The following is a 25784-nucleotide window of genomic DNA, read 5'->3' on the forward strand; positions in this document are numbered from 1 at the left end:
AGTGAAATGTTTCCATCTCCATTCATACCTTTGCTGTCATTTGTAAGGTGCGAGACACCAATGTCAAAGAAGAAAAGCACAAAGTTAGGAAAAGATATTTGCAGCAAAATTGAGTCAAAATTATTTATTGAAAGGAAAATCACACTTGGCAATTTGCTCGATCTCTTTGCGAACATGACCAGCAGAGGTAATCAAGGGAGCTATTGATCTGAGTATTCTTGGACATGAAACAAACAAAGGTTAGTGACATATTCATTTCTTTATTTAGCGAACGAAATGGTCTTTCCTGATGGTTACAATGAAAGAGATGGTTCCCAATAAAAGACAGAGATCAAGTCGCTTGTAGATATACTTCAATGTGATACGATTCACTTTCAGCCCCTAATTACCCCAGAGATGGAGGGGGTGAGTTACTTTTCTTCACTCTTCAATTCCACAGCATGGAGGTACAGATATGAAACCGCCAGAGATGGAGTTCTTGAATTGGGAACCAGCGACACTGAAGGAACTCGGCAGGAGTGAGGACTGCAGATGCTGGAAACCTGATTTTAGATCAGAAAATGCTGGAAAAGCACAGCAGCATCCGAGGAACAGGAAAGTCGATGTTTCTGTTGCCAGTCTTTCTGCGTTCCGCAAACAATTTTCGTTTTAGGCTCAGATTTCCAGCAACTGCAGCTATTTGTATTATGTTAACATTCATAATGTTTTGGACAAAACCAATGAGCTGCTAGCATCGGAAAATCGGCAGAAGTACTGGTACACCGATATGTTAGCTGAACAATACAACCATTCCATGAGCGGGAATACGATCCGGGCCACGGTGCTGAGAGTACCGAATCTTCACAAGTAAATAACAAGACAAGGCGATAGATACTATCGTATTTAGTGTAAATAAAACACCCTTTATGAACATTTTCGTTGCAGATTATTTTCAACTTGTCTTCGTAGATTTACAAAGTGGGAAAAGGCCATTCCGCCTGATCAGAGAGCCATCTATTCCAGTCGCAGTTTCCAACTTTGGCCCAAAGTGTCGTGTGTTCTAATGTTCCCAGGGCAAATGTCAATGACTTTATCCTGTGTTCTTAAATGGCACAGATGTATGACACTTCCACAACGACTTGTCACTCTTTTGAGGAACTCATGCTCATTTTCACCCACAAAGGGAGACACACAGAAAGGCACCCCGAAACCGACAGAGGTCTCCGTTGTGTTGAGCTGGAATTTGAAATGGACAATAAGACAAATGCAAGTTTTAAATGCGGAAGCACAGAAGCGACGTCCCGGCAGGGCTTTGCAGGGGAGCGTCAACGAGGGGCACGGTTAAAGCGAGACATTCCCCACGAGCCAGGTAGGACTCGAACCTACAATCTTCTGAGCCGAAGTCAGACGCGTTATCCATTACGCTACTGGCCCAATAGACACGCGCAGCCACGGCAGAATGTCGACATGTAATGCCATGGACTTTCACGGAATCAGAATTAAAAAGGTGAACAAGCAGCGAAGATAATCACCAACACTGCTTCACTTCGAAGTTTCCAATTTGTGAAGCAGTGCCTTTCACTGGCAAAGGAGAAACATTTGTCCAGAGCTGCCTGCTTCAGGGTCGCCTCCTTCTCTGCTGGAAGTGCCCATCGTTTTATTCACATTCACGACGCGATTTCATGATCTACTCCAGTGAAAACGTGTCATGGTGTCGTCTAAGCAAGACCCTGCCGAAACTCAGCGAGAGACATCTGCTCATTTCGAGCTCAGGATGTGGAATTAGACGAGCTGCGTGACACCTTTTATTGGCGCCGCCACTTCACTGCAAATTAGCGGCTCAAAACGAGCCGTTGTTAGCATCAGCTTGATTTGTACCTTCCTGCAGTGCATTTGCTAAACAACATCAGATAGATCCCATCCGGCCCAGCTGACTTATCTATTTTCACACTCTGCAGTATTTCTAATATCTCTTCCTTGTGAACCTCAATCTCTTCTAGTCTAGACGCAAGTATCTCTGTATCTTCCTCGCCAACATTTTCATTATCTATAGCGAACTCTGTCGAAAAATATTTATTTAGTGCTTCCTCTATCTCCACTGACTCCACACACGACTTCCCACTATTATCCTTGATTGTCCCAAATTTAACTCTCGTCATTCTTTTATTCCTGACATACCTATGGAAAGCCTTAGCGTTAACCCTGATCCTATCTGCCAACAACTTCTCATGTCTCCTCCTGGCTCTTCCCAGCTCTCTTTTTAGGTCTTTCCTGAGATCGTTGGAAACCTCGAGCGCTCTAACTGAGTTTTCACGTTTTGTCCTAACATAAGACTTCTTGTTCTTCTTGACCAGGGATTCCACCTTCCTTAGTAAACCACGGCTCACGCGTTCTATATCTTCCTCCCTGCCTGACAGGTACATACTTATCGAGGACACACAGGAGCTTTTCCTTGACTAAGCTTCACATTTTTAATGTGCTCACCCCCTACAGTTTCCTACCCAACTCTGCGCTTCCTAAATCTTACCTCATTGCATCGTGATTTCCCTTCCACCAGCTGAAACTCTTGCTCCGTGGAGTACACCTATCCCTTTCCATCACGAAAGTAAACCTGAGAGAATTGTGATCGCTGTCTCCACAGTGCTCACCTACTTCCAAATCTAAAACCTGGCCAGGCTCGTTACCCAGTACTAAATCGAAAGTGGCTTCTTCCCTTGAAGGCATGTCTACATACTGTGTCAGGAATCCCTCCCGCACACACTGGACAAAAACTGACCCATCTATCGTACTCGTACTGTCGTGATCTCAGTCAATATTTGGATATTGTCTTGAGTGTTCCAGAGTTTTTCATTGTCCCACCGTCCAGATGAAGTTTGTATTGCTCACGTACGGGAGCGAGAATTCTTTCAATGTCTCAGATCAATTCCTGTGCCGAGAACATCAGAGTCAATGTCCCTTCCTCTACTCGGACTGACAATTTACACTTCTTCAATCTCCTGTGATTCCATTTCCCAAAGAGTTTCTCAAGATTTCCAAAGCTGGAGCCTAAATTATATGGTTTGCTTCCTAAACATTTTTCCAACTGCCAACTGACAATATGTTCACAGTATCTCTTCACAATCCTCTGGCTTTTCCATGTCCAGGGATGAGAAGTCCCATTTGGTGGAGAGAGTTCCTAGGCTGGTGAGTTTCACTTTGGAACAAAGATGGTTAAGTGGCAATTTCCTGCGGTTGTTTGTAATGATGGGAGACGGAGCGGTGGGGAATGAGCACTCTGACGAGCAAGAGGAAGTGTTGCCAATGACCAGAGTCAGAGAACAGAGGACAAGGGATTAAAGGAATCTAATGAAAAGCAGCACTTCTGCTCAGGGCGTTCAATAACAACTGCAGAAATCCGATGTGTCGAGCAGTGTATCTGGAAAGAGAAACAGAGATAATGTTTTAAATGTGGAGCATTTCTGATGAAGAACTCGAGTTTCTCAAGTCTCATCAAATTACAGGCCTGGTTTGCAAAACACGCTTTCGGAACTTTGAATTGTTCCAGCAGCAAAGCACGGATAACGTAGTCTGCAGGATTCGAACCTCCGTGGGGAAACCCCAATGGATTTCTAATCCATCGCCTTAACCACTCGGCCATGACTACAGACAGCACCGCACCCTGAGCACTGACCAAATCAGTCGTGATCTCATTGAAAGCTGCCGCTGACTTGAGTGAAATGTTTCCATCTCCATTCATACCTTTGCTGTCATTTGTAAGGTGCGAGACACCAATGTCAAAGAAGAAAAGCACAAAGTTAGGAAAAGATATTTGCAGCAAAATTGAGTCAAAATTATTTATTGAAAGGAAAATCACACTTGGCAATTTGCTCGATCTCTTTGCGAACATGACCAGCAGAGGTAATCAAGGGAGCTATTGATCTGAGTATTCTTGGACATGAAACAAACAAAGGTTAGTGACATATTCATTTCTTTATTTAGCGAACGAAATGGTCTTTCCTGATGGTTACAATGAAAGAGATGGTTCCCAATAAAAGACAGAGATCAAGTCGCTTGTAGATATACTTCAATGTGATACGATTCACTTTCAGCCCCTAATTACCCCAGAGATGGAGGGGGTGAGTTACTTTTCTTCACTCTTCAATTCCACAGCATGGAGGTACAGATATGAAACCGCCAGAGATGGAGTTCTTGAATTGGGAACCAGCGACACTGAAGGAACTCGGCAGGAGTGAGGACTGCAGATGCTGGAAACCTGATTTTAGATCAGAAAATGCTGGAAAAGCACAGCAGCATCCGAGGAGCAGGAAAGTCGATGTTTCTGTTGCCAGTCTTTCTGCGTTCCGCAAACAATTTTCGTTTTAGGCTCAGATTTCCAGCAACTGCAGCTATTTGTATTATGTTAACATTCATAATGTTTTGGACAAAACCAATGAGCTGCTAGCATCGGAAAATCGGCAGAAGTACTGGTACACCGATATGTTAGCTGAACAATACAACCATTCCATGAGCGGGAATACGATCCGGGCCACGGTGCTGAGAGTACCGAATCTTCACAAGTAAATAACAAGACAAGGCGATAGATACTATCGTATTTAGTGTAAATAAAACACTCTTTATGAACATTTTCGTTGCAGATTATTTTCAACTTGTCTTCGTAGATTTACAAAGTGGGAAAAGGCCATTCCTGCATTGCGGCCAATCAGAGAGCCATCTATTCCAGTCGCAGTTTCCAACTTTGGCCCAAAGTCTCGTATGTTCTAAAGTTCCCAGTGCAAATGTCAATGACTTTATCCTGTGTTCTTAAATGGCACAATAATGGGGCAGATGTATGACACTTCCACAACGACTTGTCACTCTTTTGAGGAACTCATGCCCATTTTCACCCACAAATGTAATCAAGGGAGCTATTGATCTGAGTATTATTGGAGATGAAACAAACAAAGGTTAGTGACTTATTCATTTCTTTTTCTGGCGAAGGAACTGGTCTTTCCAGATGCTCACAATGACAGAGATTTTTGCCAATTAAAGAAGGCAAATATGTCCCATCTCACATTGACACCATCTTTAGCGCTGCTGTTTCACAATGCCACCGAGTCAGGATCAATTCCCGTCTCAAGCACTGAATGTGTGGAGTTTGCACATTCTCCCCGTGGCTGCGTGCGCTTGCTCTGGTTTTCTCCCACAGTCAAAAAATGTACCTGTTAGTTGAAATGGCCGTGCCACATTGACGGGGTTAAAGGAGAGGAATGCATTTGGGCTCGGGCGGGTCGGTGTGGAGTTGCTGGGCTGAAGGGCCTGTTTGCACATTGTAAGTATTCTAATCTACAGTAGTCAATGACCAAGGTTCGGCGCACGCTGTTCGATGGGGCATATATAACTTTTCGATTGTTTTTCTTCAAAGTTTCTTTACAATTCAAACGGGAGAGGAAGAAGGGAAATGAAGGTCTCCCATAATTCTTGCCTTCTTTTATCATTCACAGGCGGTATTTTTTTCCTGTACTTTTTTTTATACTATGGTTACTGTTAGTGTTCTTGTAAGCTACACCGGCTGGTTTCCTCTTTCCTCAATGTTCCTCATCTCTACCCAAACACACTTTCCATCCTTATCTCCTGAATCAAAGTAATCTCTAACTATTGCATAATTGCCACGGAAACTGGACTTTTCACACGCCTGTGTATGTCATTTCCAATATTAATTGATCGTTTGCTGTGTTGCAGTTGCGCACGAGAAGAGGAAAACAAAATAGAGGCCGGTGGTCCTGGGTTTCAAACGCACGTAATTGCAGTTAAAACGCAGGTTTCTGCACACAATGCGATCACGGAAGCATGCACCAAACCGTCTGGAAGCACACAATAAGTACAATGCTGGATGTCATGTCAGGAACAGGACTAGAAACACAACAGAAATACATCTCTTGGGTAATATTTTGGACGTATTTCTCAATGAGTTATCGTGTTTTACATATGTTCTATCGGGAGTTACCTCACACAAGGAAGTAACCAGTGCTACAGACGGTCATATAATCCGAGATCCAAGTCCCGGAGTCAGAGACACTCAGTGCCCTGTGTGTACCTACAAGGAACAGCTGTGCATGGGGTTTACAGGGTAACTGAACTGCATGACTGCAGGTAGATGGTCGTCTGTCTGCTTCCCTCTACAGTTTTCTGTGCAGTCCCTGCGTGCAATCTTGTCAACTACGTTTGTCCGGCACAAGATGGGCATTGGTCACTTGTCTCTGAGAGAGGCTGTTGGTTTATGTGTTGTCATAATTCCGTGTGTAAGGAGGAATCTGTCTGTCAGTTCCCAGAAACTTACTTTAATAAATGGAAGCGTGCTTTTTAACTTGCAGCGTGGCATATACTCGTTGCAAAGTTCGTGCACTGCGAATCACGTTGCGGGACTGTCCAATTTTGGCAAAGAATTGGTGTGGCAGTCACGAGTTGCCACGACACGCTATCCCTAGTAGCAATACGGACAAATGGCAAGAACTACAAATTCGATTAGGGCAGCACAAGGTTAATGTGACAGGGCAAACAGAAGGCAGCCAGAAGATTTCTGGGTGTAGGGCAATCACCTTTTCATAATAAAGTCTGTGCATCAGGAGAATCTGGGACCAAAGTAGTTTATGTTGGTTATTCATATTCCAGACAACTTGCGTTGTTCCCCGTTTACTCTGAAAGTGAATAGACATAGTTATTTCACCGTTATTTCGAAAGAAGATTCTGCATTGAATCTGTTCACCGTTTTTTGATGCTGTGGCGAAAAGGTGGGCAATCGCGATGTGAAACGTTGCTATACTTTCATTTCCTTCATTACTGTCCTGGTGAGGGAGAAAGGTGATTGGCTCTCTCGATCAGATGGGGGCACCGGCGCATTGATGGCCTAATTTAATCACGGATATAATTGGAAATGTTCACTTTTAATGGTTCGTTGTTGTGTTTTGTTTTATGATACTTGAGCACTTTCTGGGACTTGGCAATACACTAAATCTCCAGTAGGTTTGGAATTGCCTCGTTGTTATTTGTGCGAGCAGTTCATGTCAGAGACGACTCACAGTGCCTCACAGACAGCACTTAAGCTTTGTTGTGTCTGATCATGTACTGCCTTTTCAGTTTTGATTCTGTTCCACGATAAGAGGTGTCAGTTTTTGGATTCGCTGGAGAGCAAAGTGGGCAATGCGATATGTGAGGTATTTTTCTTCAGCCAAAATCTTTGATGGCGAACTTGGGAAAGTGTCAAGAAGAATGGTCATTGGCAGCAAATATCTGGAAAACCTTCATCTCTGGATCGGTTGGGCTCATCCACCCTCCAAACAAAACAGCCAAACACCCTGGCTGAGGAACAAACATCATGCGTTTTTTTGGCAAATGGTGTATTCAAACTGTTGCCGGTGGCTGGAGCATCTCAGACTTGTCGAGCATGGAAACAAATCCCGCGATCCAACTTGTCCTTGCTGAATAGATAACCGAAATTAATCCATACATTTCTGCCAATATTTGTGCCTTATCTCTCCGAGGTCTTCCTGTCTATTCAGATGCCTTTGAAATGTTGTGAGTGCACCAGACTCTACCACTAAATGTGGCAATTCATTCCACACACACAAAAGTTCTATGTGAAAAACATGTGTCCCCAACATCCCTTTTAAATTTTTCCTCTCTCACATTAAACGTTTGCAATGTAGATTTGAACTCGCGTGCCTTGTGAAGAAGTGCTCCCTGACTATTTACTCTGTCTGTTTTCCTCATGATTTTATAAGCTTCTGTGAGGCCATATCTAAGCACTGAAGCTCCTGGGAATCTGACGAAGCCTATTCAGTTTCGTTCTCATGTCCAAGCAGTGCAAACCTTGCAAATCCTTGTATGGGATTTCTAAACTTACACTTGGAAGAAGTGTGTCCAGCGGCATCACTTGTTTGACCGCGTGGCCACTCTGGAGCTGCGGGTGGACTCACTGTGGAGTATCAGCAATTCTGGAGAGTTATGTTGCCTCCCAGGTGCTCAGGCCAGGGATGTCGCCCATCGGCTGAAGAGCATTCGAAAAGGGGATCGTGAACAGCCAGTTGTCTTGGTGCATACAGGCACCAACGATTAAAAAAAACGAGATGAGGACCTGCAGGGAGAATTCAGGGATCTAGGAGAGAAATTAAAGAGGAGGACCTCAAAGGTAGTAATCTTGGAAGTACTGCCAGTGCCATGTGACTGCCAGCGTAGAAATGATTAAAAAACGGCACGGTGAACACGTGAGTTGAGGAATGGTGCTGCAGGGCGGGTTTCAGATTTGTTGGATTTTGTGACCAGTTCTGGGGAATGTGGAACTATAAGAAAATTGACGATCTACATCTGAACCAGACGGGAACGTATGTCCTTTCGGGAGTTTTTGCGACTGCTGTTGGGGAGGTTTTATACTCATGTGGCAGGGAGCTGGGAACCACGAGAGTAAACAAGTCGGCAGGGAGGTGGAAACTGGAAACGCTAAGAATCTGGAAGCTATCATTAATAATGGGAAGAGTAGGCAGAGATCAGATGAATGCAAAAGCACTGGTGGCCTGAAATGCATCTACTTTAATGCATGGAATATAGACATATGAATTTAGGGCTTAGGTTGGTGCCTGGGAATATGACGTTATTGCGATCACAGAGATTTAGTTGAAGGAAGGGATTGGTTGGCAACCAAATGTTCTAGGATATAGACGCTTCAGACGGGACAGGGAGGGAAGTAAAAGGGGGAGGAGTTGCATTGCTGGTCAGGGATGATATCATGACTGTGCGAAAGGAGGACACCATGTAGGGCTTGGGTCGTGAGACACTATGGATGGAGCAGTGAAATAAGAAGGGTAAGGTTAGATTTTTGGGGCTGTATTACAGTGAGCGTGAGGTGTAAGAAAAAATAGTTAAACAGATCATGGAAAGACGAAGAGGCAATAATTTAGTGTTGATTGGAGATTTCCGTTTTCCCAACACTGACCAGGATACTCTTAGCGTCAGAAGTCTGGATGGGATACCATTTGTAAGAAGCCTCCAGGTGAGTTTTCTGGAGCGGTATATCAATAGTCCGACGAGGGAATAGGCCATATTGGAACTGATATTGGGGAATAAGCCGGGGCTGGTGATAGCATTTGCCGTGGGCGATTTCTTTGGGAAGTGTCCAATATTCTGTAAGTTTTAGAATACTGATTGACAAAGATGAGAGTGGTCCTGAGGAAAGAGTACTAAACTGGGCCAAAGTTAATTATATCAAAATTATGCAGGAGGTCGGAAATGTGGATTGGACACAGCTATTTGTAGGAAAGTCCACAGTTCATATGTGGCAGGCTTTCAAAGATAGGTTAAATATAGTGCAGGATAGGCATATCCCGTTGTAGGCAAAGAATTTGAAAGGCAATATTCGTGAACTGCTGATAACAGGACAATTGCACGACTCGCCAAGAGGAAAAGGGAAGCATACATAATGCCTCGGCAGCTAACAACATAATGGTCCCTGGAGGAATATGAGAAGAGTAGGACAAGTATTAAACGAGGAATCAAGGGGTTAAAAGGGGTCATGAAACAACTTCACGCTAGCACAATTAAGGAGAATCCTAAAGCCTATTATTCATATATAAGAAGCAAGCGGGTAACCAGAGAAAGGGTTGGTCCACTATAGGAAAATTAAGGAAGGCTGTATGTCGAATCTGAGAGAGTGGGTATGATTCTGAATGATTATTTTGCATCAGTGTTCACTGAGGAGAGGAACATGATGAATGTTGAGTCTAGAGTAAGACATTTGATTAGTCTGGATCATGTTGACATAAGTAGGGAAGCTGTGTTGGGCAGGCTAGGGGTAATTAATGTGGACAAATCCCCAGGAACGGATGGGATCTATTCCTGGTTCCTGAGTGATGTGAGAGAGGAAATAGCTGGGGCCCTGACAGATATCTTAGTGGCATACTTCAGCACAGGTGAGGTTCTGACCGACTGGAACGTTGCTCATATTGTCCCCTGTACAGGAAGGATAGAAGGGATATTACGGATAACTACAGAACAATGGGCCTAACATCAGTGTTGGGAAAGTTGCTGGAGAAGGTACTGAGCGATAGGATCTATTCATATTTAGAAAATAATGTGCATATCAGTGAGAGGCATAGAGTTTTTTGGGGAAGTACTCAAATTGATAGATGAAGGAAAGGCTGTTGATGTCATATACATCCACTTCAGTAAGGAGTTAGATAAGGTTCCCCATGGTAACCAAATACAGAATGTAAAGTAACATGGTGTGCAGGGTGTTCTAGACAGGTGGATAAAGAATTAGTTGAGCAATTGGAGATAGAGAGTGGCAGTTGAATGCAGTTTCTGGAAATGGAGAAAGATGACCAGTAGTGATCCACAGGGGTCAGTGTTGTAGCCACTGTTGATTGTGATATACTTAAATGATCTGGAAGAGAGCACTGTTGCAATGATCAGAAAGTTTGCAGATGACATGAAGATTTCTGGACTAGCAGAAATTATAAATGACTGTTAAAGAATACAGGAGGATATAGATATACTGGAAAGTTGGGCAGAAAAGTGGCAGCTGGAGTTCAAAACAGACAAATGTGAGGTGACGCATTTCAGTCAGTCTAATTCCAGATGGGGTTATACAATGAACAGAAGAGGTTTGGGGAAAAAAAAGTTGATGGACAGAGAGATCTATGAGTGCAGGTCCATTATACACTGAAGGTTGCTGCACAGGTGGATAGAGTAGTCAAGCAGGCATATAGTATGCTTGGCTTCATTGGACGGGGTATTGAATAAAATGGCTGGCAAGTCATGTTAAAATTGAACAATACATTGGTCTGGCCACACTTAGAATACTGTGTAATTTTCTGGTCGCCACATTACCAAAAGGATGTGGAAGCTTTGGAGAGGGCGTGTAAAAGGTTTAAGCGGATGTTGCCTCGTATGGAAGGTGCAATCTAGGAAGAGAGGTTGAGTAGGTTAGGTTTGTTTTCATTAGAAAAAAGGAGTTTGAGGGAGACCTTTTTTGAGGTTTACAAAATCATGAAGGGTACAGACAGGGTAGATAGAGAAAAGTTTTATTTCCCAGGTTGAAGGATTAAATACCGAAAGGTCACGCTTTCAAGGTGCGACGTGATAAGTTTAAGAGGGATACACGCGGCATCTACTTGACACAGCGGGTGGTGGGTGTCTGGAACGCGTTCCCAGCAGAGACGGGAGAGGTAATCATGGTAGATACATTTAAAAGGCGTCTGGACAGATGCATGAGGAGGTGGGGAGCAGAGGGATACAGATGCTTAGGAATTGGGTGACAGGTTTAAACAGTAGATTTGGATCGGCTCAGGCTTGAATGGATGAAGGGCCTGTTCCTTGTCTGTACATTATTTTGGTCTTCCTTCTTAGATTACGCCAATTTCATTACAAAATTGGCGAGGTCTAAGTCTCTGAAGTGAATCCATGCTGAAACACTAGTCATAACAAATCTGATTGTTGGCTTTTGTGTGGTAGCGTGGTCGAGCGGTCTAATGTGCTGGATTTTTAAGCTTCAGTTTCTATTGAATCGTGGCTTCAAATACCAGTATTGTCAGTGAACAACTTTGTGGAGATGTATGTGAGAGAACTGCGCATGTGTGGGTACCTTTTAATTTGAGTGTTTGCAGCTCCTCAGTGTGCTTACCCTCTCGGTGATAAAATCAGCGACCGTCTCTGAAAATAACGCAAGTTCCTGCTGTCCGACAGATTCTCATATCCCGTCGATAACTTTGCTTTTGGATATCGGCGTTGCCAGTTTCTGTATCTCAAATGGTCAGGGCAGTTGGCTGAAATGTTGGTGGTTCGAGCCCACCCAGGGAATAAGCCTCAAATATTTCAGCACAAGCTTTACCCCGACCATGTGTTGACATTGTAACCGGGAAAACTCATCCATGATTCACCCCAAGTCCGCAGGGAGTGAGACGTTTTCACGCAGCAGAATACGACATCACTTTCTCCAAGCTCCCGATGCCAACAGAAAGCGGCCACTGCAGCTTCAATCAGCGACTTTCTGCCAAGCCATGTGTAACAGCTCTTTCCGTGTGAAAGGAGCAATACTTTCACTTTAAATTGGAAAGGGCTTCAGGACATTGGAATGTTGCTCCAGTTCTTGGAACGTGTTATAAATAAAACTTCTGACTTGAAAATAAGAAGTGGTAAAGGTTTTAGGTAGAAAGAACAAAGAAAGTGTTGATTGAGACGACTCTGTCTCGTCAGCAGATGGGAAATGCCCAAAACTGTAAACGGAAATGATTGGGTTTCCTTAGGTAATTTCCCGACTGATTTACTGTCTGCCAGAGAGATTGGAAATCACATCAGCGACATAAAGGTGAGGGTAAAAATATGAAGATATTAAGGTTGAACCTTAAATCCAGGGACAAGTGCGGAATAGATTGTCATGCTTTGAAGGAATAACTGAAGTGAAAGGTGTGAATGATATTTTTGTGATTAGGAAGAATTAACTGGATCCTAACAAATTGCTGATGAATTATGCTCGCAATGTAATAGCAAACTAAACCACAGTGCACCGTGCTTGGTTATCTCTGTCGGTGCAGTGTGAGATACTTAATCTGAGGGTGGTGGGTGAAAGCCTCACAATGGGCGCTTTCCCTGCTTAATGCAATTCGGGCTTTTCGTTCCACGTGCAGTATTGCAACCCTTCACAGGGGAATGTTCTTGCTGCTTTCGTTGACACATCTGTCCGCCTGCTTTTGATCACACGTCGGTTTCTGAGTGAACACTGTTTCCATTTTACTGGAGGTGCCAGGGACAACTTTATCAGTGCAGCGAAAATACAATGAATGATGTCCGTTTGAAAACGTGAGGTTCCAAACCTACCGTGCACCACCCAAAGTGTTCAAAGGCACGGAAAGCGAATGGCCACTTGCGAGGGGTCTGACAGAGACGGATCAATGTCACATGGGTCCTGAACCAATTTTCAGTGATTCAGATTGGTCTGATGGAAACCGAAGGGTACTCTCCCTCAACGTTTTGCAATTGTTCTTCTTGTGTTTAACGTAATGAACAGTATATTGTCAGTAACGAGAGTGGAGGTGCGGCAGGATCGTGAGATTTCAGTGTGGGACATAGACACAGTAAGTCAAATATCCCCAGAGCACGGGAGAGCTGTTTGGTCCAGGATCACTGTCATCTTCTGTTTCTAAACCAACAAATGAAATTACTGGAAACTCTCAGCAGGTCTGGTAGCATCTTGGAAATATAAATCGATTTAAGACTTCGGGACTAGTGGCACTTCTTTTCCATGTCCGTCTCCACCTGCTTTTGCACACTCTTCATTTTTATTGAATGTCTCCTGACTTCCAACTTTATATTCAGCTTCTCTTTTATTACTTCCTCTCCAACAATTTTCCCAGTCTCCAATTTTGTATCAGACCTGTTCCATCTTTCACATTGTCCAGGACTTCGAACTGAACAAATAACTCTGTTTCTATTTCCTTAGATAGCAGATGGCCAGAGACTGGAAGGCAGTGTTGTTCCGAAAACTCATCCATGATTCACCCCGAGTCCACAGGGAGCAAGACGGTTACACGCAGCAGAATACGACACCATGTTCTCCAATTCCCCGATGCCAACTGAAAGCGGCCACTGGAGCTTTAATCAGGGCTTCCTGCAAAACCCTGGGACTCAGCTCGTGGAAACTACTTTCTCATTAACTGCTCTTCCCGTGGGAAAGTAACAAAACTTCCATTTTAAATGGCTTCAGGAGATTGGAAGGTTGTTCCTGTTCTTGGAACGTGTTATAAGCAAAACTCCTGCCTTGAAAATAAGAAGTGGTAAACGTTTTAGGCAGGAAGAACGAAGAAAATGATGATTGTGAGGACTCTCTCTCGTCAGCAGATGGGAAATTCCCAACACTGTAAACGGAAATGATTGGGTTTCCTAAGGTAATTTTCCGACTGATTTTCTGTCGGCCAGAGTGACTGGAAATCACTTCATATGAAAATATTCAGGTTGAATCTTAAATGCCGGGACAAGTGTTAAATAGATTGTAATGTTTTGAAGAAATAACAAAAGTGAAAGATGTGAATTATATTCTTTGTGATTGGGAGGAATGAGCTGGATCTTTGCAAATTGCTGTGCCAGGTGAATTGTGCTCAGAATGAAATAGCAAACTAATTCGTCGTGTGCCAAGCCTGGATATCTCAGTTCGGTGAAATGTGAGGTGTTTAATCAGAGAGTCGTGCATCCAAGCTCCATAATAGTCGTTTTCACTGTTTAATTGAGTTCCAGCTTTTCGTTCCACATGCAGAATTGCAAACCAACGTTGGTGGAGCGTTCTTGTTGCTTTCGTTGACACATATGTCCTCCTGCTTTGATCACATGTCGGTTTCTGAGTGAAAACTGTCTGCACTTTACTGGAAACGCCAGAGACAACTTTGTCAGTGCAGCTGAAAATACTATGAATGATGCCCATTTCAAAACGTGAGGTTCCACTACATCCGTGCACCAACCAAAGTGTTCAAAGACACAGAACGCGAATGGTCATTTGTTAGTGGTCTGACAGAGACGGCTTAATGTCTCATGGGTCCTGAACAACAATTAACTGATTCAGAATGTGCTGATGGAACGGAACGGAGCTCTCCCTGAACGTTTTTCAATTGTTCTTGTTGTGTGCTCATGTAAGTTTATGTAATGAACAGTTTATTGCCAGTAACGAGGGTGGGGGTGGGAAAGGATTCTGAGGTTTCAGTGTGGGACAAACGTGATCTGATCGAACGGGTAAGTCAAATATTCCTAGAACATGGGAGAGCTGATTGGTCCAGGATCACTCCCATCTTCTGTTTCAGAATCAACAAATGAAATTGCTGGAAAATCTCAGCAGGTCCGGTCGCATCTTGAAAATGAAAACCGAATGAGATTTCGGGACTGGTGACACTTCTTTTTCCATCTCCATGTCCCTCTGCCATTCTACAAACTTCCTTTTTATTGAATTTGTCCTGACTTCAAACTTTATATTCAGCTTCACATTTATTGCTTCCTCTCCAAACATTTTCCCAGTCTCTAAAAGTGTATCATGCTTGTTCTATCTCTCACTTTGCCCAGGACATCCAACTGACAAATAACTCTGTTTCTATTTCCTTAGATACCAGATGGCCAGAGATTGGAAGACATAGGAGGACGGTTAGCGCTTTCAGAATATCTAGTCTGCTCCGCCATTCGATCTTGGCTAATATCGTTCTTAACCCCATTCTCCAGCCCTGTCCCTGAACACTTAATCCCCAGTCTTAGGATCCAGTCTTTTTCCCAGAGTGGGTCCTAATCTGTCCCAAAACCCTCCACATGTGTTGGCAGCTGTTACACCGTGTCTACGTGTCATCAATCTCAGTTTCAGTGATTCTCGGCAAACACGAACTGTTCTGAGCAGCTCGATCGGGTCTCTGGCCCCACTGTGATCCTGCGGGGGAGCAATAATCATCTTCATCTCCTACGGAAAGGATCGGCGCTTCAAAAAAAAACGGACAGAAATAAAGATAGGCTTGTGTGTCAAGATATGTGGAGGTAATTGCTTTCTGACCTGGTCAGTAAACCTTACTCTGTATATTCCCGCACATACTAGCTGTTATGGTGAAAGGGAATACAAGTCCAATTAATTGCCATCTACGCTTTTATTCGATATGTATCTTTCCTTGTTCTGAATATGCAGGGATGTTTCCAGCACTGATGGTCACCATTTCTAAGAGTACATGCCGCGGGCCCTGATCTTTTCTGGAGAGTAGCAGTATCAGTTTGTGCGAAAGTGTCCCAGTTCAAAGCTTAGAAGAAACATTGTTGTTCCCTCTTTACGGATGACAGTCTTTCATATCATGATTGACGGGGCTTTATTGCATACTCATCAGCAAGCCTTGTTTTGAATTTACTCGCCCAATACTACTGTAGCGGTGGAAAGAATATAATTCCGAATACCTGCTGCGTGAATTTCCTTTTCAAATTTCTATTCGCAGTGGTCCTTCATATGTGGCGATGTTTATCTCACTGCTGGCCATCCTGTTTAAGAGTGCAGTTACATATGTTCCTCTGTCTTGGCGCTGCAGGGAAAATTGTCTACGCCTTTTCAGCCAATATTTCCTTGATAATTCAACATGGTATTCTTTATTTTTTCATTCATGTCCACTTTAAGGACACAGTTACCGGACCTTTGTGTAACAACAGTACCGCATTTGCTTTACATGCGAAGGTGTCCCGGATCAGTAACAAGGAGAGCATTCATTTCCTTCTATCACAGGGAACACTGGATTCATGATGTTAGTCTCTGTCAAATGCATCCGAAAATGCGCTCTGGAAGCTTCATTTGAACGCTGTCTGGCGTTTCTCAACGTGTGTCAACGAAAACCAGAAATCCTCAATCATAGTTTGGAGCAATTCACATATTCGAGTTTCGAAGCAGCAGACACGGATACAGTTCATTCACAATGAAAATATTTACAGGCACAGATGAACTATCGACTCTTGTTCTCATACTGTTACTAATATTACCGTGTGGCCTGAAGTCTAAGCCATGTTGTCACTGAAAATGAGGAAATCACAGACAGGCTGCCGAATGACAGTATGTATTTTGTTTTCTTGTTCTCACAGAGTTCCAGGAAAGTATGACAGCGAGGGAGAGGAATGCAAGTCACGTGCAGCTCTGGTGAAACACCTTCTGTCTGATTCAGTCATCAACAAGAAACGTGAATGCGACTAAAGCAGGAAAGATTTTCACAATCGAACAAAGAGCAATCACGAACAGTGACCACCTCTTTGACATCTCAGATCGCCTTTGACCTTCCCTGAATATGTATAGGAACTAATTTTTGCACACCTCAAAGTGAGAACTGTTTGATTTACCGACAATATGTGAGTCACATGTCCTTGAATCCCACATATGTTTCCAACTCAGCTTGCAGCCAGGTGGCAGTTGCTCATGGCTCTGCTGGATAATGCACTATTATGGAGAAATAACATGAAAGTTGGAACTCTTATTGGCTCTGGGTTTCGAATACTCTTGCTACGTGTTCTGCCATTCTCGGATTCCAATGCTAAACCAGTTTTTCAGTTCATCTGAGCAGCAGGAGAGTCGGCGTTTCTGGCAGGAGCAGAATTCATCATCTCCAGTGATCACTTTATCTGAGGAGAGAAAACGAGCAAAGTTTCACACAGCGACTAATCGGAATTGCATTCCGTTTCAACATGGCAGCAGATATGGTCTAGCAAATTCAAAGCCATATTTGCTGAGAACAACAAGCACGACCGCTCAGATAGACCAATTCCTCCCCACCGCTTATTCTGCAGAACTGGTGCAGTTGCTGTGAGTCTGCTGCAGGGTATCATCAGGTACATACTCTTGGGTTTCCGGTTTTGGCCTGTGCTCGCGTGGCTGAGTGACCTGAGACTCTGATTTCAGATTCCACTTCCATAGAAGGCTTGTGTTTGCATCCCTGCGCGGCCACGTGTGCTAATGGATTAAGCTGGGAACGTTTTGCAGGGATGAGTTTTGTTAAAGTTGAACAGAAAAAGTAGTCATTACTTCTAACCCGGCTGTGATGTGGCACAGCAGAAAACAACCAATATGTCAGTGCCCATGTTTTCCCCTTCTGCTGTAGTTGTCACGTGCCCCTCCAGCTGAAAGGCCACCAGCATAATATGCGACTCAAAAACAGGCTGCGCCAAACTTTCATATTCCAGACAATTTGCATTTTTCACCGTTTCTCTGAAAGTGAATGGAGATATTTATTTCTTTGTTGATGTGAAATTAGGTTCTACATTGAATCTGCTCGCAGTTTTCTGTTGTTGTTGCGAAAAGGAGGGAAATTGCGATACGAAACTTGGTTACTTTTCCCTAATTTCCTTAATTTCTGTCCTGATGAGAGAGGCTGGTGATTGGTCCTCTCGATCCGGTGGAGACATCAGCCCAATTGTTAACCTCATCTAATCGAGACTGTAATTGGTAATCTTCACTTTTCATGGTTCATTGTTAGTCAGTTCTGATTCATGGTGCTCTAGGGCGCCAGTACGTTGAAAGCACCGTTTGGAATTGCCTCTCTGCAATTTGTGTGAGCAGCTCATGACCCAGACGACTCGCTCTGCCTCACAGACAGCATTCATGAGTCCGTGTGTCTGAAAATAAGTTCTCTTTGTCAGTTCTGCTTCTGTTCATGAGTTGTCAGTTTTTGGTTTCGCTGGAGACACACACACAGACAAAGACCCACATGCACACATATATTTTGTGTGGTGAATATTTTTGGTACTTTAAGAGTTACATTGCACTTTGCTCAGAAACCACATACATTCATGTAGAACTCTGAGCTCAAAAACTGCATGGAATTATGTAAAACTCTGTTATCTCACTTTTTGGATTGGAATCAATCTAAACATCAGGTCATAGACAGAGAACACAGGCGGCTAACACCTTTAACATATTGTCTAGCTATTACCATTGCTAACAGCTAACCCGAGAATGCAACTTTTTTAAAAAAGGGTTTTGTGATTTACACATAGAATACAGTGATAGTTTCACTTCTTTCAACAGATGAAAGGCTTAACAGACAATCAATTCTTCAATGTATAATTTCAGTTACATCCCACTGCAAATTTTTGCTAAACATTCTGTGTTACGATCGAGCCCTGCACAAACACCTGATAAAGGAGCATCGCTCCGAAAGCTAGTCTGCTTCCAATTAAATCTGTTGGACGATAACCTGGTGTTGTGTGATTTTTGACTTGGTACACCTCAGTCCAACACCGGCATCTCCGAATCACAACTTATTCCCGACAGCTTGCAAGTGTTCCCTTAGAAACTGCAGCTTTTGGAAACGTATTACTGGGACAAAGTCATTGCTCAATGTGATGGGATGCACCGTCAATCCCTAATTACCCGAGAGATTGAGATTTTGAGTCACTCTGCAGAAATCTGGATGTCCTCAGTAGCGGGGTACAGGCATGATGCTATGAGGCAAGGATTTAGAAGTAGTGACATTGAAGGAACAGCAAGATATTTTCAACTGGGAAACGCGAGAACCTTGGAAGGGTAATTGCGGTGATAGCTTTCGCTTGTATTTGCTGCCATTGTCCTTCTCGACAGATGCTGATCGATCACTGAATTGTTCTGGCAGGATCCGTATGTGTGTTCTGGGTGCAACCAAGATTTAGTTTTCATTCGGATAATTCACAAGAAGAGAATTAAATCTTCATTTCCAGACTGGGAATGAAAGCCTGTTCTGGGCAATGCAAACTCAGACTCATATTCAGGGATGTCCATTGATACTGCAGTAGCCTTTGGGACCTGTACAAACTGTAGTGCCTGCTCTTCACGTCATAATCGTCTTCGTCAGCAGTGTTTCTCTCTCCAAGTTTCCAAATCGGTTCATATTATCACCCTTGGTTTCAATGTGAAGAAGGCAATGCTGTAATAATCTGATGTTGTTCAGGAGATATACTGCAGCAAGTTAAGTAAAGACTGATGCTAACACTAGCTCGTTTTGAGCTGCGCTGATGTGTTGGCAGCAAGAAAGGCAACGTTCAACTCGCCTCATTCCGGATGACGGGCTCGAAATGACCAGTGGGTTCTCGCTGAATTAGTTCAGGCTCTGGAATGTAAAAAACTTCAAGTGTGAAAGTACAGTGAAAGGAAATGTTTCACAGAGTAGGGAATTCCAAGTGAAACAGTGACGGTGATTATGTTTGCTGATTTTTCACGTTGTCAATGCTGTTTCCCTGATGTGGACGTTTACATTACCTATAGACAAACTGTCACATCCAAACCTGGTCTTTGGGTCAGTGACGGAATTGGTAACACGCCTGACGTCGAATTAGGGGATTGTCGGTTCGCATTTAAAATGACGAGATTGCAATGTGCTAGTCCATTCCTGTTGTCTGTCAGGAACGGAAGGGTTTGGGTTTCGAATTTACAGTTTCTTTCGTTCAATTCAAATTCTAGCTCAGATCAACGTCTCTCATTGTCTGTAGAACTGGCTTTGGTTTAACCAAAAGCTGCCTATTGGAGGTTGAACTTGCATGTTGGAGCGGACATCTGAAGTGAAGCACAAGGTGCTGGTCAAATCCTGAGAACTCTGCCACTCTCGGGGAATGTGTCTGTGCGTCTCTTTCTGTGGGAGACACGACGTGGGGAATAACACAGTGTGACTATGTCAAACTTCAATCCCATTGTTGTGTCATCTAAGATCAAAGCGAGAACCTCACTGCTATTTGCACTGGAAACATCAGAACACATAAGGTTATGCACCAAAGCTGGAAACTGGGAAGAGAATCGATGAATGTCTTTAAACCAGACTGCACCATGAGCCAAATGGGATTTTCCATTCTGCAAAACTTGAAGACGAGTAGAAACCAATCTGCAGTGAAACTGATCAGAAATGAAATGGCAAATCCATTTCATTGAGAATAAGTGCAAGAGCGTCTGTCTTCATTCCGTGTAATCTCGTAGTTAGGATTTGGAACTCTAACCGCAATAGTGTTGGTTCAATTCTCGGACAGGGAATGCATGTTTTACTGTGCAAATATATCGTGGTACCAGTATTTCTTATCACTGGTCTGAACCTGGTAATGCTTGGTTTTGTGCCAGGTTATCAAAAATCAAAAAGATACAGGTTTTGGAAAAATGAACTAAAAACGAGAATTGACAGAGAAACCCGCTACAACTGGCAACATCTGTGGAGAGAAACAGGTTTTTTTTCTTAAGATGGACAGGAAACAGGTTAGTTATAGATTTCTAGGTTATATTGTTGGGAAAATGATAATCTTACCTGTCGAATTAGGATATTTATCAAAATCACTCTTGAGTTTACAAACATCGAATCTACAATCTTAAAAGGACTTAATCAGCTGTCATGCTACTTTCATTTTCCTGAGCTGGTGGAAGGCTATGTTTTAATGGCTACATTTCCTTTTGCTTTCTGTTATTTAGCAGTCACGCTGAATGGAGAATTGTTTCTTTCAGTGTCTGTCTCAATATGTGTCTTTGTTTTTTTCTATATTTGTCTCTGTATCCTCCTGGGCCTTTTTCACATTCTCCGACTCTCTGGCTCTCCATATCCCTCATTTCCCATTTCTGCTCTTGAAAAGCCTGACATTCAGAGACAGTTTGAGATTCGAACTGCTGAGAGGCTTTCTGATGCCTGGCTGGAGTCGGTCGAAGTAGTCTCACATTCTCTGGATAATGCGTCTGTCACTTCGACCTGAGGCAAGGAGACATTTCTTCCTCAAAATCCTTTCGAAGTTAAAGTTGAATTCCTTATCCAACAGAAAAAGAAAGTAATTACATAATAGCTGAAGAAGAACAACCATGCATTTACTTTTGGTGTACAACGAATGAATGGTGACAGCAGAGAATGAGGGTGATCATGTCGTGGTGTCAGTGCCATTACCACAACATTTCCCGGGAATGCTGCAGTGTCTCCTGCCTCACCACTTAATTTCCACAAAACTGGGAATGAAGGAATGAGAATAAGAGGATGAGAAGCAGAAGTGCTTGTGGAACTGCGGGAAGAATCTCCAGGTTAAAATAGTAGTTAAAAAGAGAAACCTACACTACTGGATTTAAACCAGGAAAATGAAGCCGGAACGCGAAATCAGAATGTACAGCAATTCAAACAGGACACTGAGTTTCTCGATCAGCAACACAATACTTGAGAGAAATACCGAGCTTTCAATACAATGAGCAGGCACCAGTGTGATGGGAGCTGCTTTCACCAGCTAAGCCATGGCGGCACGTTAAAAGCCAGATTTCTCGTCCATATGTGCATTGCCTGAACCACTTGACCTCAGGAATTCGAAAACGCGTTTTCTGTATTAATGTTGCTCAGTATGAATGGCAATCAAACTCTGCTTGTACAAAAACAGACATTTCAATGCTGAGCATGCCCCACTAAAAAGGCACAGAAAAAGAAAGTATCCTCTTGCATTGGCATCCAACAGATATTTTCGTCTGTTTAAACTGACAGAATAAAGAGGATGTGCTCATCTCCTCTCGTGTCCCATTAACCACGTTAATACACACGCAGGAATTTTCAAACCAAGATGAACAGGCTCATTGTTGCGAATTGACAGCAGTGGTGTGTGAGTCATTGCGAACAGTGAGCAATAAATGCTGAACCAATAGCACTGACACTGAGCCTTGCACCATCAGCTCCACACTCACATCTTGTGTTATGTCTCCTCGGCATCAGTACATTTGACTTTAATTATTCTATCCTGCCTCTCCTCAAGTTATTCCCGACCGCTTGCAGTGTCGATTTAGAACATGCAATTATTAGAAATGCATTTCAGGGACACAGTTGTCTTTCAATCAGATAAGATTCACTGCCCATCCCTAATTATCCCAAAGATGTAGGGGACGAGTTATTTTTGTTAACTCCTCAAATTCTTAGTATGGAGGTACTGACAAGAAACCGCTAGAGATAGAGTTCCTGGATTGCGGAAAGCAGACCGACACTAAACTGCTAATGTAACTCACCCAGGGAAGAGCAGATGGACCCCACTCTGTCAATGTAACTCACCCAGGGAAGAGTAGACTGACGCCACTCTGTCAATGTTAGTCATCCAGGGAAGAGCAGACTGACCCAACACTTTATATGTAACTCATCCAGCAAATGGCAGACTGACAACACTCAGAGAAGAGCAGGCTGTACCCATTCTGTCTCTGTCACTCGTCCAGGAAAGAGCAGGCTGATCTGATTCTGTCAATGAAACATAAGCAGGGAGATGAGACTGACCCCACTCTGTCAAAGTAACTCACTCAGAGAAGAGAAGACTTATTCCATTCTGTCTATGTGAATCATCCAGCGAAGACAGTAATGAAACCATACTTGCTGTTAAACTCAGACAGAGAAGAGCAGACTCTCACGATTCTGAGAAAGTAACATGCCCGTGGAGGAGCAGACTGACACCACTCTCTTAACGTAGCTCACCCAGGGAAGAACAGACTGAGTGCACTCTGTGATATTACTCACTCAGAAAGGAGCAGACTGACCCCATTCTGTTAATATGACTCTCCCAGGGAAGAGCAGATGAAGCCCAATCTGTCAATGTGACTCAACCAGGGAAGAGCACTCTGACCTCACGCGATCACTTTAACACAACTAGGAAATTGCAGACTGACGCCACTCTGTCAATGCATCTCACCCAGGGAAGAGCAGACTGATCCCACACTGTCCAAATAACTCACTCCGTGAAAAGCAGACTGACGCCACTCTGTCCATGAAACTCAAACAGGAAAGAGTAGACTGATGCCACACTGTCAATGTAACTCACTGAGGGAAGAGCAAACTGACGCCACTCAGTCAGTGTTACTCACCGAGGGAAGGGCAGACTGACCCCACACTCTCAGTGTAACTCAGCAGACTGATCCCACACAGTCAATATAAGTCATTCACTGAAGAGCAGTCTGACCTCACTCTATAAATGTAATTCACTCAGGGAAGAGCAGACTGATCCCATTCTGTCTATGGCACTCACCCAATGAATGAACACTAACCCCACCCTACCAATGTAACTCGCCAGAGAAGAGCAGACAGAAGCCAGACTGTCAATATAAATTATCGAGGGAAGAGAATACTGACCCCGCGCTTTCTGTTTCACTCAGGCAGGGAAGAGCAGACTGTCACCACTCTGTGAAAGAAATTCGCCCAGGGAAGGGCAGACTGACCCTACTGTATCTGCGTGACTGACACAGGTAAGAGCAACAAATCCAACTCTGTCAATGTCTCTCCCTCAGGGAAGAATACCCTGACCCCTCTCTGTCCATGTAGCTTACCCAGGAAACAGCAGACTAACCCCACTCTGTCTATTTAAGTTCACTAAAATCCTCTGATGTAGGTCCTATCCAGACAATCTCCACATCACTGTCTCTGTAACCGTGTGCATTCAATGGCGAATCCAAATAACCTGCAAATGTTTAGAATATGGCAGCAAACCAGTGCTACCACACAGAAATTGGGCGAATGTGCAAACTTCCATCAGGCAGTCACCTAAACCTGGAATGGAAACCAAACCCGACAGCAGTCGTGATTATAAAATGGCAGAACAGAAACCCAGCAAAAAGAATTGCGTCCCTGTGTGTTGCAACGATTCTGAGTATTAAATAAGTCCCCCTCACTGTTGTTAATTTTCATTTTCATCACTGCCAACCTTCTTCAAAGCAAAACACGCACTTGCTTTTTTCAGACTTCTGATATCCCACTTTCATCCCGCTTTTTACCTAATCATATTTCTGACTTTACAAACTACATCATAACAGGTTGACAACTGCAGAATGAGCTTTGTTCCGTTCTCCACTGATGTTGAGAGTAGTAATACAACATATTCAAGTAGGACTTGATGCGCTTGCGGGTGGTGTATTCGTGGCATTATGGCTTCTTCTTTTTTGTTTTCGGTCTACTATTTCGAGTTCATTGCGCAGACTTCTGAAGAAGACTTTTTGGAGTCGAAATGGTAACTGTGTTTTCTCTCGGAAGACAGACGTAGCTTTATTTCTGTTCTCTTATAAATTGATCTTCTTCTGATCTTTGCAAGTGAAATAGGGTGCATTACTATTGCTCGGTTTTAGTTTCAAAATCAAGAGAAACATGAAGGAGACAATATCAAAGAACACAAAGTACTGAGTTGTTAAGATAAGTTTTGCAGCAATGGTGGACAAATTAAGATAATGGTCCAAGAACATTTAGTCTGGAAGTGGTATGTGACTTTAGTTCCAAATATATGTTTCCGTTCTTCCAGTACATCTTTTTGACTCCCAGAAAACATTGATTGTTTTCTGTATTCACTTTATTTCACGATATCTGTCTTCTGGTCGACCAGGGACAACTTGAATTTGCGTCTGCATTGAATAAGATTTCGCTCTTTCTTTCGAGAAGCAAACCTGTGCATTATGTAACATTTATCATGCCGATGGCTAAGAAGTTCAAAATGAATTACGGTTTATGGATCGTGAGCAAGAATGAAGTGATCCACTGACGAGCAGATGTCACCACGCCCTATTCCTACATCGGGCCCGAACGGTCCATTGGCAGAGTCTGCAGAAAGGAAATGTCTAAGTGAACTAGTCCTTTGTTCAGTGTGATTTGATACCAATGGTAGTGCTGTTTTGGTGCACAAAGGTGTCAACATCTCTGACGTTAGAGTCAAAATTTAAATCACATCTACTCCATGGAGTGTCTTCTCATATCGGAACATGCTGACATGAAAACATCTAGCTCTGATAGCAAAGGTTTTTACATTAAACTGGGAATATGTTTAACTACTCAATTCAGACAGCCAAGATGAATAATTGGCATTTGGTTCTTCAAGCTGAGCTCTCCACACCAACTGCTCCAACGAAGGCCGTGGATAAGATCCCCATCGATTATTTTGGTCAATTTTAGCCTCAACAACAACCTATTGTTCTGAACAATGCTACACCACAAGCAGAGGGCTACGTCTGATTTTCATCGTTAATTTTCAAATTCAGTTCTTAATGCAGTTTCTTACAAATGTGGACAGCAGAAGACCGTTAACATTCCATTTCTAATATTTCCAGAAAATTCTAATCCGCTGATATCGCCTTGCCTTATCAGACCACAAGCCAGGAACCTGGATCAGTCGAGTTCCTTTCCACACATGGAGTTGCTTTTTCTAATTCATTGACTGCTGATGTAATATATAATTGGCCTCGAGAGTCAGTTGTAAATTAGGTTGAACTTTCTCAGCTTGACTTTCAACCGATCCTAAAAAAAACTCATCGCCTGCAGGTAAATGTATTGCATTGCTTCTTGTTTTGCTTAATTCACTCCCCCACACCCCCCCCCCCC

General features: G+C 43.3%; 2 non-coding genes across 2 annotated transcripts; both read right to left on the minus strand.

Annotated features, from left to right (window-relative positions):
* Positions 1-1340: 1340 nt before the first annotated feature.
* Positions 1341-1413, minus strand: trnar-ucg (transfer RNA arginine (anticodon UCG)). Its single transcript has one exon. It is a non-coding gene; the product is annotated as a tRNA-Arg (tRNA).
* Positions 1414-3540: 2127 nt separating this feature from the next.
* trnas-aga (transfer RNA serine (anticodon AGA)) lies at positions 3541-3622 on the minus strand. The gene has a single exon. It is a non-coding gene; the product is annotated as a tRNA-Ser (tRNA).
* Positions 3623-25784: the final 22162 nt, after the last annotated feature.

This window comes from Chiloscyllium punctatum, chromosome 13 (assembly GCF_047496795.1).
Source record: "Chiloscyllium punctatum isolate Juve2018m chromosome 13, sChiPun1.3, whole genome shotgun sequence".
Taxonomy (NCBI): domain Eukaryota; kingdom Metazoa; phylum Chordata; class Chondrichthyes; order Orectolobiformes; family Hemiscylliidae; genus Chiloscyllium; species Chiloscyllium punctatum.